We start from the raw sequence: 13,919 nt of genomic DNA, 5'->3' as shown, positions 1-13,919 counted from the left end.
CCAAAGGGCTCACAGTCTTTAAAAAAAAAAAAAAGGAAGATGCAACAGCCACTGGAAAAGATGCCATGCTGGGGTGAAGAGGGACTGTTACTCTCCCCCTGCTAATTATAAGAAGACAGCACTTTAAAAGGTTCCTTTTTGCCCAGTTAGCCGGGGTGAACTGTTCCTCTTCCTTCCTTCCTCATTTCTTAAATTATCAGGCTTCATTTCCCCCTCATCTTTCATCTTATTTCAGTTTCCTACCATCTTGCCTCTTGTTCATCCTTTTTCTTCAATATATTTCATACAATAGCAGAGTCACTGTCTCCACTTTTCTGTTTTTTCATGTGTGATTTTTTTCTGTGCGCCTTGTGGATGTGACTGAACAGTCTTACTTTCATGGCTTTGCCTCTGCCAAGTTGATTGCACTCCTGAACACTCCTGTGTGCATTTCAATGGACTCTGTGGTTACATACGTATTAATTCAACCGATTGCTGATAACCAGTCTGTAGCTGGAGAATCAGCAGGGGGCACTATACTGAATTGTGCGATTGAAGTGTCTCTCATCTGATGAAACAAACAAATAAAAAAAGCTTATGGGGTTAAAATAAGAAAGAAAAAGAAAGGAGATAGGGAAGCAAACCTGCACAACATCGTATCAGTCTTGACCCCAAGTTTGTCACTGGTTGTTAAACATGGGGCCTGCTATTTAGTCAAGATTGTTCCTCATTCTTCATTTGGAGAAGCCAAGGCAAGGAATGTGTAGTCTCTCCAATTCATTAGTATGCCACTGCAGTCTATTCTGACTGCAGTAGAGCATGCTGAATATGATGAGTTTCAAAGGAATCGCAGAGATGGGGCTTAAAAGGAACACTCGCCGATGGGCTGTACTTTGCTAAAAATGCTGCTGCAAACATGCATTAGAGTGAATATACAGCAAGCTCTTTCAGGATTTCCCCCCCCCCCCCGACAGGTTTCTCTCTCCTTACAACTTTTTTCTTTTGCTTTTAATCTTCTGTGATTCAGACAGTACAGCTGGCTGGCATGGCTGCCTTTTTATTTATTTATTTATTTAATTCCCATGAAACCTAATGGTCCAGCTGTTTATTTTGGCAGTGAAAAAGACCTGGTGGAGTGACTTTGCTACAGACACTGCCAGAGGAAACCTGGGAGGTGAAATGACTTCCCATGGGAATCTGAGGCAAAATCATTAGTGAGAAACATTTCCCCTCAGCAACACACTTCCTCAAAGGAGCAGGAGAAGCTTTACACGAACTGGTGGGTCTCGATCCACTGCTGAGAATCACTGCTATAAAGTATTTGTTGGTGATCACACAAATGAATAAATAAGTAGCCAATGCACATAAAAGCATGAATTTATAATTGAATACGACTCTTAGGTAATACAACGGAGAGCCTGATCCTATTGATGCGCTCTACCAGTGCTGTAGCTGTAGCACCAGCACTTGTTGTCATAAAAGCACCATAAAGAACTTTTTGGGAACCCAGTGAGTAAGTGGTGAAATCAGGGAGGCCTGTACCATCCCGCAGGCACAGCTTCCCACCCGGTGGCCACTGGGGTAGGTAGGTCTTGGGTTGGAGGAGAGGATGGCAAGAGGGCATTCCGGAGGTAGGGAGGGGGTGCTTCTGAGTAGGGGAGGGCAGAATGGGGGTGAATTGGACCTGGGAGGGTAGGGCAGCAGAGCAGGCCTCCACCACATCCTAACCTCCTGGACCTGCCAAGATTACATGGGGCTAATTAGTTCTATGCCAGCTAAATAACTGGTGCATATTCAAGTAACTCCATTGAGCAACCTGGGGCACTATGGAAGGTAAGGGAACAAATGCTCCCTTACACCAAGGAGACCTCCTGCCTGCTCAAATCAAATGCTGGATGCAGTATGGGTCCGGCAGCCCCACTGCGCCAGCATTGGATAAGATTGGGCTATAACTTATACTTACAGCCTATAAGTAAAACTAGTCCGTAGTCTACCATAGAAGGCTCAGCATAGCTAACAACTACTGAATTTAATGAATTACCCCTCTCCCATTGAAAGGGTCATCAGGCAACCAACGACCTAATGATTATACCCACTAAGAAAAGCATAGCTGCAGATTCATGTAAATAATTATTGCATGCATACTCTTATTTAGCATTGGGTTAAGGCTTTAACCACTGAATCCTTGCAGCAGGAATGGCGATTGCAAGATTAATTAAGATAATTTTTAACTAGCCTTTTTACCAAATAGCACCCAAGAAAACTTAGAACTCAATCTCACATCATACCATAGAATCTAAAGTTCAAATCCCCAATAAAAATAAACAATATATGTACTAAAATATAACCAATATACTTTTTCCATAAGTTTTAAGTAGCTTTGATTACACTTTTCAAACCTAGCACCAGAAATATCAAAATATTTTCAGAACACTTACCTCAGAAATAATTACACTTGGCATTTGAAATCTAATCAGTTACAGTTTTGACACAGTTGTTTGGCTGAAGCTGAACTTAATTGCATTTTTCCCTGTGATAAGTTGCAAAAACTCAAGCTAAATCTTGTAAGATAATAGAAATGTCACATTTTTCATGTTTCACATCAGAGATAAATGAAACTGTTGTGCAGTATTCCATATCATAACAAAAAATGTACAAAACTGGAGAATAAGAAAGGATGATTGATGGATATAATTGAACTTATTGAATAATGTAAGTTTCAGTCTATGCTGAAAGATGGTGTTAGATTTCAAAGTTAAAACTTTTTGAAACTAACTGAAAACTTATAATCAAGAGCAGAATCTTTTCCTCTCTTCCTCCTCCTCTGCATCTTTCATTCAGTCAATATCTTATTCACATCCTTAAGCTGCAATCCTATACATGCTTTCCTGGAAGTAAGTACCATTGAATTCAATGGAACTTACTATTTTAAGTGTGAACCACCTGCTAATGGATGTAGAAGATTGTACTGTTAGTAGTAAAAACACTAATACAATTACACAGGCCTACAAAATTGAGGGTCAAAAAAGTTTTTCCCAAACTTTATGGTGGTTTGATATGAGTTTGGGGTGCCAATTCCAAAAATGGCATCCATTTTGCCCTATCACGTCTAGTTTTGGAGATATAGTATAGCCTCTTTAGTGAATGGTTCAAGCAGCTTCCTCATGAGGAAGCCATGGTGTAGGTCATGAGGAAGCTGCTCATGAGGAAGCTGCTTGAACCATTCACTGAAGAGGCTAAACTGTGTCTCCAAAACTAGACGTGATAGGGCAAAACGGATGCCATTTTTGGAATCAGCACCCCAAATAAACCCAGGAGCTGGTATAACGTTTAAGGAAGCAAAATGTGTGTTGGCCTGTGTTATCAGTCCACTAATGTGAAAAAGCTTTTTATTAAACTTCTTGGACAAAAATTTGATTTGCCACTAATATCCATCCACACATCTACAGATATCCTTAAGGAGAGGAGCAGAGGAGCACTGTACCTGGTTTGGATGCGTTGGGTAGAAATTAAGCAGGTGCACCTGGAGCAAATGCTTGGAGAATCTGAAACTACAGAATTTCTGTTTGGGCACATATTTCTCCATCCTAGATTAATGATGAACAGAAAGACCAAGGGCAATGTGTAGGTTCATGGAGCCTAATTTGCAAAGCAAGAATATTTTGTGAGACTGTACAAAGCCTTTGCTGTTTCTGAGGCATAGAAGTTAAGGTGTTTCTCTTAACTTACAATTTTCATGCTTTTAAGTTGTAACAGTCTTGACACATCTCAAAGGGTGCGGGTTATGGAATTTCCTTTGGGGAGGGGAAGGAAGTTTGCTGTTACATGTTGGGAGAGCTGGGAATAAGGTGCACCAAATTTATTCCCACCAAACATAAATATGGGTTGATCTTCTAAAGCAGTGTTTCTCCAACTGTGGGTTGGGACCACTAGGTGGGATGCAAGCCAATTTGAGTTGGGTCCCAATTCATTTCAATATTTTATTTTTAATATATTAGACTTGATGCTACCATGTATGTGACTGCATTTGGGGAAATGTTACAGACCTGTACTTTTAACAGGCTACTATGTATATGTTTTTAACAATGATAGCAAATGGGGCTTACTCCTGGGTAATTATGGGTAGGATCGCAGCCTAGGATTGTTAAAATGTTTCCTGCTTGATGATGTCACTTCTGGTCATGACATCACTTCCAATGGGTCCTGACAGATTCTCATTCTAAAAAGTGGGTCCTGGTGCTAAATGTGTGAGAACCACTGTTCTAAAGTTATTACCTGCAATTGTGTTGGAATAAACAAAGCACCATAATCATTAAAAAAAAAAGTTGCCAATGTGAACATAAGAACATAAGATGTTTCACTGATTAAAAGCACTGACCCTTCCTCATTGGCTTGTCAGACAGCATATAAAACCATGGTTTAATCATGGTTTTACACAATATTCATAGCAACTCATGTTGTTTCCCCTCTATTTTGCATGCAAGTAGAGAGGGTTTCAAATTTCTTATTTGAAGTTAGAACAAAATGAGATTCATTGTGTCATTGAACTCAGCAAATTCTGTCTTGTGCTAACTAGAGTCTTAACTGGAGAATCTTTTTAATTAAAATTTGTAGCCATTAGATATTGGGTATCCTCCATGGTTCAAATGACACAATAAATTTTTTAAGCTCATACCTTTTGAAAAAACAGATTATAATAAATCTCTGGGACTTGCTGAGGGATTTAAAAATGAGACAGAGAAAACAAGACAAAATAGACTGACATTTTCATATTATACTCAAAATTCAAAATCTGCCTGCAAGGTCATCATCAAATCTATTGTTCTCTCAAGGATTATATGCACTTGCTGATGATTCAGCCATTTTTTAGTTCATCACCTTTTTCTTTCAAGGGATTAAGTGATCCTCATGTCTCTTCCAAAAAGATGAGAGCGCCTGATTGCACAGGGATGACAAGAAGAATGGCTGAATTGAATTTCGACATGGTTCATGCCTTTTCTTCTCATCCTGCACATGTGCTTTTCAATAGGAAGAGAATAAACCTCTGCTGTCAAGTCAAATTGGCATAAAAGGGTGAGGATGTTTGTGGGGATATTCACTCTTGGAACAGAGTTAGTGGCGGGAGACAGGCTGACACATGAAATCAATACTTTCTGGACTAGCCTAGGATGACTAGATGCAAAGAGAACTGTCTTTCTTTAAATAGTTATGTAGAATAGGAAAGGGATGAGAGTAGTTGGACTTGCTGAACTTTTTTTTATTTTACAGTCATTAAGAGTGCAGGAGGCCCGTTCTTTCTTACCTGAATTTAACTAATGGTAATTATAAAGGCTGAAAGTAGTGGGTACGTGAATGTAAAAATAAAAAAATTCAATCTAGTTTCCCATTTTTTTTTGTTTTTGTTTCAGGGTCTGAGTCCTTTGGTTTGAGAGCTATTTGGAAGGTTCATATTTTAGTCATATTAGTCTTCGATTAAAAATTAGCTTTTCTTGTGTTTTTGCCACTTCCTATGTTGGCAGCAGCTGCTGCAATGTGCCTCTTAGTGAGTGCCTTTTTAAATATCCACACTGCCTTGGGCTTCATCCTAGGGCAGTCTGAATAAGAAAATGGCCACCCAAGTTCCACTGGTTTTATTGCCCGGTTGAAATAAGGCTATGTGGTAGAGAGTGGATGGGTACAGGGCATAAATTTGGAGGCAGGGTCGGTAACTTTTGGGGTGCCTGTAACTCTGAAAATCTGCTTTACTGCATGGGCAGGAATTTGGCTGAGCAAAAATGGTCTGTTCTATGTGAGAGCTGATAATTCAGAAGGGAATTCACTGCAGATATTTCCAGAATGACTCTAATGTAAGTCAGTTAGAACTGAAAAAGAATAAACCAGTGAAGGGGCAAAATGTGATCAACCAAAATGAACAGAGGTTTTTAAAATATCTGATAGAGGAAATTGTAATTGATAGTGGAGCCTAAAGGACAATGTCTGGTATCTGTATGCTGTCACTAGAGATGTTCTTAAACATTTTCATTTTTTCTACATATTTTTTTCACAAGGATGAAAAGTATAGAAAGTGGTGTTATGTGCTTTTATTGCAAGGGTGCATTTTTATAAATTATTATGCATTATAATTGCTTTAAAAGTGTACTAGGTAGGCGATATAGGTGGTATAGTATCAGCAGATGCAGCCCCACAGTCATTACCCATGCAACCCACCCCCAGTCTAGCCCAACCGGCCTACAGTGACCAATATGTAGAGGTGTTTTATTTATTTCAGAGATTTTGGATTTTTTTTTTTTACAAAAATTAGAAGTGCAAAAAGCAGTGTTGTGTGTTTTTATTTCATTATCACAGAAAGATCATAACTCTAGCTATCACATTGATTTCAACAGTAGAAAATAGTACGAGATTCATTTACAACTGAAAGTGGGAAGAGTGTGATGATATTGAAGATCAACATGCCAATGAAAACATGAAAAGGAAGGATCAAGTCATCAAATGGTTCACAAAAACTGGAATAATCATAGTGCAAATGAAACTGGGCTATATCCATGGGGGCACACACAATCCCACCATCTCCTGCACCCAGGTTGCTATCTAGATCATGGCTCCCCCTGAGCAACTGTGGGGTTTTTTTTTTACACTAAAATAAAAAAGTCAGCAGATGACACAGTTTGACACTAAGCGCCTCATTAAAATCCCTAGTCTCGAGATTCTTAGGCCTAAGCCATGACTCATATATTGGATATATGTAGTACAGACAGGGCTTAATAGAACGGCTGTCATCCATACGGGGTAAAGACTATGGCAGCAGAGCTTGGAATTTTCTTATGCTTCATTTCTGTTGTGTTTGCGGCTTGCTTCCAATTTAAATGCATAAAATTTGACACATAACTGAAGGTGCTAGCAGGGCAGCAAATTTCTCTGCATGGATCTCTACTGTTTGAAAAGCTACATAGGGTGAGGGATGGGAAAGGTATGCATCACTTTCCACTGAACCATTTCTCTGATTTGTGTTATACTAATGAGAATCTTTACATAAAGTGGCCAGCTGTGACACTGCCCCTCCTTTTCTCACTGATGTACTTGTCACTAAGTTTCGCTTTGCAGGGGAAAAAAGTTATCTGCTTCTGACTAAGTACCTTTTCAGTTTTAGCTATTGGCTATGGTGGAATGTGGCAACCACTGACAATTATGTATATGTAGAATGGAAAAATAATGAGTTCTGGAAAATCTCCCTGTCAACAAAAGATTACAGTCTCAGTTTTCCTGGCAGGTAAATATGACTAACAATGACTTCCCCATTCCTTTTGTAGGAAGCACAAAATACTATGGTGGAAATCATGAAGACTTTGAAAGATAAGACCCTAGTTTTCCTAAACATGTAAAGTGAAAACAATGAACAATACACCAACCTCATTTAAAAATATTTTTTAAGCTGAGTATGTGGTCACTTTGCTTCCATTCTGTTCTGTTTTCTGTTATACAGTATTCAAATAACTACAGGTTGCATCCTGACCATCCACTCTGTGAACAGAAACTTCTTCTGTTCACAGCTGAATAGTTGTCCTCAAAGAAGGCTTATCTTCTTATCTTCAGGGATGTGCCAGAGTCACAGAGCCAAGTCTCAAGTCAAGTCCTGAGTCTCTGCCCCCTTGACTCAAGTCACCCGTGAGTCATAATGGCAGCAACTCCTTCAGAACTGCTTTTCAAGACATTTTGATGCAAGTCAGAGTCTTTTTGAAAAGCCAGTCAACCCCCAGAAGCAGGAAAAAGTTTTATCACAAAACAGAGTCGTAAGTACATACGAAAATGAGCCTTGACTGAAGTCTATTTAAGTCTTTTCATTTTTAGGGTAAAACCTCTGAGTTCCAAGTTAGTGCCCAAGTTTTTGACACACATGACTCAAGTTCATACAAGTTGCAACAAATGCTTGTTTTCATGACTGTGTCATCCAAGTCTCAGCCCATCCCTGCTTATCTTTTAGTGAGAGGACAGAGTTTCTGCTCACAGGGCACAAGACTGGGATCCAATCCTACATGGATTTTGCAGTCACTGAGGCTTTCATTAAAAAACGGGCAGTTGTTATTACAAAGAGGTTGCCACAACAAATGTGGGTTATAGATCCTGAAGCACCATAATCCTGATAGTTCATGAATCACACACCCTAGGTGGGAGGGTCCATGGCAAAGTTCAAGCTTTGCATGCAGACGTTCCTAGGTTCAAACATTAGCATCTCCAGGAAGGACCTCAGAAATCAAAGGGCTGAGAACAACCCTCTTGTACCCAAGCCATTGATAGTCCGACTACTGACTGACTATCCTTGACTAGATGGACCAGTGACCTAACTAGGTACAATGTCATTTCATTTGGTCCATATATGTTCATAGAGAAGTCCTCCATTGCCATAGAATCAGGAAATGGTCCAGTGTTCTAAGACTTAGGGAGCTCTGTGGAGGGCTCTGCGGGGCTCCCTGCAACTCCTGGACCTTGCACCAGCCCTCTGTAAGTAAAAAAAAAATACCCCCCTTCTACCCTGTTAATGATGTGATCCTAGGGATCACGTTGCTGCCTCGCCTCTTCCCCTGCAAAGACTTACCTTGGGAGTTGTACTCCCGAGAAGTTTGAGAACCCCTGGAATGGAGATATTTCAACATGGTTTGTTTCATTGGATTCTGCATGGAATTACGCATCAAATGATATATAACATGATGGTATTATTTGAAAATACCAAGATTTAAAAATTTTTAACCAGTAGTGGTGTCACACACACCCCCGTGCATGTCACCTGGTGCAGCACACCATCCCCCAGCAATGCCACTGTCCTGTAGTAGATTATAGGCCAGAGATAACCATCAGCAGCACTGGGGCTGGAGCAAGTCTAATTACAATACACTCTGCCAGAATTCCTTGTATCCTCATTCTCAAAGGTTCAGAGAATCTAAACTGGTTGCCAGGCGTCTTGGGCAGAGTGCCTGACATCCATAATGAAGAACATACTGTGGTGTTAATGAAAGTGCATTAGAAAAGAGGGGGGGGGGAAGTGTTAGCGAGAATGATCACACCTGAATTTATGTTGTAGGTTTTTCAACATGCATTTAGATGAGCACATAGAAAAGCATCTGATCCTATGGTGTCAAGTTCAACCTGAAGTTATCTGATAGAATTTTCAACAGCCAAACTTGTGTGTGTGTGTGTGTGTGTGTGTGTGTGTGTGTGTGTGTGTTCCAAGTAATCTATTTGTGGAGGCTCTTGTAAAATATTCCTGATAATCATTTTTAAGATGGAAAAAGCTTTTAATGTGGATCTTCTTGTACTGGATGATAGCTTTTAAACATTCATTCAGGTGAAAAGCTCTCACAAAATGACAAGACTGCAGAAACATTTGTCAATAAAGTAACTATCACACCTATCCAGACTTGTTCAGTTCGTTAAATTATGGTGAGCTACCTCCTCTCCACCGTCTTCATCTTTATGGATTATGGAAAATGTATTTGCTTATACTAGAAAAGTCAAAGGGAAAGACTGAAGAGTTGATTTATTTTTCTCTTCTGCAGCCAGCATACATCTGAAACACAGGGATAACTATAGGCTGAGGAGTGTATTTTTTGTGTCTTGGTATCTCTTGTTATAGCCCTTTCCTTGTTATAGCAGCAGCAGCAACACCACCACCACCAACTCTATATCACTGTTTAGCCTTTAAACCTCACTAGTCTTAGATGGAATGAACAGAATTGGTTTTATTGGATGTGAAGGATGGTCAGAGAAGAGTGCAATTGCCGTATTGTTCCCACAGAGTGGAAAACCAATGCATTTGATCTTTGACAATCTGAAACGAGACCTAGGACATACTTCCACATAAATTTCTAGGGCTGCAGCTACAAAGTAAATGGTGATGGTCTCTTTGTATTGAGTCACCTGCCTTTGGGTGAGGTGGTTTGTCAGTATTTGGGTTTAAGTGTGTTTTCACAAGTGATGCTTGTGATGATGCTTTTACAGGTGATGCTAATATAGTGCTACCCATCTCTGAAATAGGAACCTTCAGTCCTTTATGAGACTCTGCAGTGTTGGATTCTTGCCTACAGCTCTTGGACACAACTATCTGGATTAAAAATATACAATTAGGGTGGAGTTGATGTGGAGATGTCAGAACCAAACAGTAGCGATCTTAGGACATGCCTGCAATTCATGGATGAAGGAGGGAGAGGTTCCTCTGGACTCCTCCAGTCAGACATCCAGCCCTCAGGGTGACAAATCATGTAACACCCAAAAGTCCAAAGGAGATGTGGCAGTTGGAAATGCAAGGTTAGGTCTCCTGTAGTTCTTTAAAAGTACAAATGTGACTGTGAAGCCCCCTCATGTGAACTGGGGCCATTACTCTAGGGGAGGAGGGACCTGATCCTTTTATCTGCACCATTTTTCCTGATTGAAATTGCCACCCAGGTGCTGTTTGCTCTGTGGGGCAAAACATAAGGTTGTATCCTAAAAAGGAAGTCATATCTAAGCTCTATTTAAAAAATAACAACAATGAAAAGTTGCAGCCCAGTCCTACCCAACTTTCCAGCCCTGATGCAGCCTCTGAGGTAAGGAAGCAAACATACTCTTACCTTGAGGAGGTCTCTTTGATTGCCCCTGCCATTGAAGGATGCAGCACATGCCCCATTGGCATAGCTGCATTGGTGCTGCTGGAAAGTTAGGACTGTTAGTCATGACTAGTTTAAAAACCCATTAATTTCAATGGGATGTAGGAATTCTAAGAAATGGTTAGTGGTTAGAAGTTAGTGGTTTGAAATAAACTGCTCTTTTAAAAGCTTATGGGAGACCCATATTGCCTCCTTGTCTGGTATATACAGAGGTGTACAAGAACCAGCACAGCTCCTTTCTCAAGGACAACTGAGTAACCGCTTAGGATTTGGAAAATAAGAGATCCATTACCTAATTCAAACAAAACAAATTCCACTCATCTTTGTTGCTGTAAGTCATTTTGGTGAACTTAGCCCTTAGAGTCCAGGAAAATTAAAACTGGAGCCAAGTCAAAATGGCAGCCTGTTCTGTGCATAAAAGCAATTTACTGCATCTACCCTTTAAACTCAAATCCCTCCTTGAATTATGCTACACGAGATCAGTGTGTTGCCGCATTATCTCTCCGTCTCACTCTATTTTAATATAATACCAGTGCAAGTAAAGGCATCATGTTAAGATGATATTAAATTAAAATGACTGTGTGAATGCTTGTTACAGTGGTTACAGTGTATTGCAGTGCTAATAGTTTTACAAATGCCAATGGCATTTTTCACTGCAAGGATCATTCGAATACAGGAATTCATTGTTGCACAAACAAGGACAAGAGGTTCCAGTGGCAAACTGCATTTTGTTCTTCAGTTCTTATCTTTCAGCTTTAATTAATAAGACGCTTTGATGTTTGTGCCAGCTTTGTACAATTGAACTCAGTGGCACTTGAGCTCTGAAATACAGACAGTTACTACTTGAAGAATCAAATTGTTCACTGTACTATGGATATAATTGGTTCTGGTTGTAAGTCTTATTATGTGATCTTTGGGTACAGGCAGAAAAGTCATTGACAGATCAAAGAAGAAGTATCCTGTAACAGTAGTATGAGGGTTATGCTTAAATCCTTGTACACCATGACATGCAACATTGAGGGTGCAATTTCAGTAGAACTGTTTATCATATTTTGTCCTGTGATAGTAGGAAAAAGATACTGTTTTAAATGAGACAATTTCAATAACTTTGGACCATGGCATTGGCTTAGTCTTAGCATTACAACTAACCTGGAGTGACCCCTGATTTTAATTGATTCAGGGTGCATTATATCATACAGCCAAATCACAGTTGTCAAATGGTGGTCTGCAACTGACTGCAAGGAAGATGGATGGATGCAAAATGGATGGTGATGCTTTTGGGGCTGGTGAGGGTTTGAAACAGTCTTTGCTCTTTGTCCCTCTGTTCCTTCTCCTCAGTCACATAAGTATCCCTGCAATTTACAGATATACTATAAGCAAAATTGAGGGTATGCATGGGCACCTCTCTTCTAATGAATGGATCTGTGATTGGTTTGTTGCATTTCTACACCAGTGCCTACCTACGCCATGGCACTGCAAAATTATGGCGTACTGGAGGGCATGGAACAGGAACAGAGACCCTTGCAAAGTATCCTATGGAATCTTTTATGCCCTTTGGCTTAACAGAGGCTCTCAGTGCAATCCTGCACTGCCCACAGTTCATAGTAAAGGAAAGGGTTGTGTTTGTGTGGCAAGTTGATGGTAACCAGAAGAAGGAGAGCAACACCCCTTATCCAGTTGGCTCTGCCAAACCTGCCAGATATAAATAGAACAGATGGTTAAAACCAGTCAGATCAAGAAGATTATTTATTGGAAAGCCACCTTACCATTTGCCCCTTCTCTGTGTTAACAATTCTAGAGGACAGCCAAAGTTGGAGCTTTTTCCGTGTCTAGCTATTTTGAGAGGCAGATGGTCAAAATGTGTCAGGATTTTGAGGGAAATTTTGCACCAGTTTTCAAGAAATAATTTCTTTGCGCTGATCAGGTTTGCCCTTTCATCATTTTTGTGCCTGGTCAGTTAGGCAGACCCAGTGGCCTCTGCTCTGCTTGACAGGCACTGGAGTGCTCTTTTGGCCCAATCCTATTTGGACACAGTGCCAATGACCGTAGTATTTTAATCTCATCCAGACAATACCACACCCGTGCAGCCCTCCCAATAATGCTGATGCAGCCCTTCCCAGTAATACCCCTAGCATCCATGGAAACAAAGACTCAGCCCATCCTCCATGGAACAGCATCCTGATATCAGTGCAACATTGGTGTGATGTCCAAGGTGCTAGCCCCAGTGCTGGTGGTAAAAGAAGAGCTGTCAAGGTGGACCAAGCAGGGCCAATGGTCCAAGGTAGACCACTGCTGGAGTGATGCCCCCTGGAGGCCCCTAGAAATAAGCAACATGCAACTGTCACCACTAGCAAAAATGGAGAAATGCCCCAAAGGTGTCTGTTCCTATGGATGAATAGGCACATGCATGCACTCGCAAGCACAACACAAGGATGCAACAGCTACTGTGGTGTAAGCAGCAAAGGTGCAGAAGCAGAGAGCTCCTAGGAAGCTGGAAGCTTATCTGTCTGGCCAGAAAAGCCATGGCAGGGACAAAAGGAACGGGGGGGGGGGGAACAGATCTAGTACCCACACTGGCCATTGCACAAAACTGCTTGCTAACCACCCATATGGCTAACCAGCAATAGCAGGCGAAAAGCATCTCATGGAGCATTTAACACCTCACATCACTGCAAACAGGCACATGGACATGGACCTATCAGAGGGGCCATGGCTAATCATTGGCCGTGCATCTGATACAGGGCACCAGCGGTAGCACCCTGGCCAGCAGACTGTTTTGGCCTCTCCACAGGTGGAGTTACGCTTGCATCCGAACTACATCAGGATGGTGATGCGCCAACAGTACATCAATCGGCAGGTAGGCTTCTGTTTGCTAGTGGACATACACACATATGCTGGTGTGTATCGAGGATAGGATTGGGCTGTTTGACCTTTTTGACGAACAAAGAGGTCACCACTTGCCCTGCAGTAGCTGTAGCCGGTCCATACGATCAACTTATTTGAATGACATGATTCAAATGAAGATGCAGAGCTTTCTCTGATTCTGTGAACTTTGCTTTCATGAAGGGATTGGAGCCTGAAGGAGGATGAGGACTTATCTGAACAAATATGTACTTTTCAAAGTGGGAGAATGGCACTTTGTATTCAGATTCCTTCCATTTTATTTGACCATGCGTGTCAAAGCCATAGCCACTTGAATTGTTAAGATTTTCTGTATTTACAATGTCAAATTAATTCCAAATTAAAATAATTATATCAAATTAATTAGTTTTTTGCTTCAGCTGAGATACACCTAATTGTATGTAT

This window comes from Tiliqua scincoides, chromosome 3, assembly GCF_035046505.1.
Source record: "Tiliqua scincoides isolate rTilSci1 chromosome 3, rTilSci1.hap2, whole genome shotgun sequence".
NCBI classification, from domain to species: domain Eukaryota; kingdom Metazoa; phylum Chordata; class Lepidosauria; order Squamata; family Scincidae; genus Tiliqua; species Tiliqua scincoides.
This window is presented reverse-complemented; position numbering follows the sequence as displayed.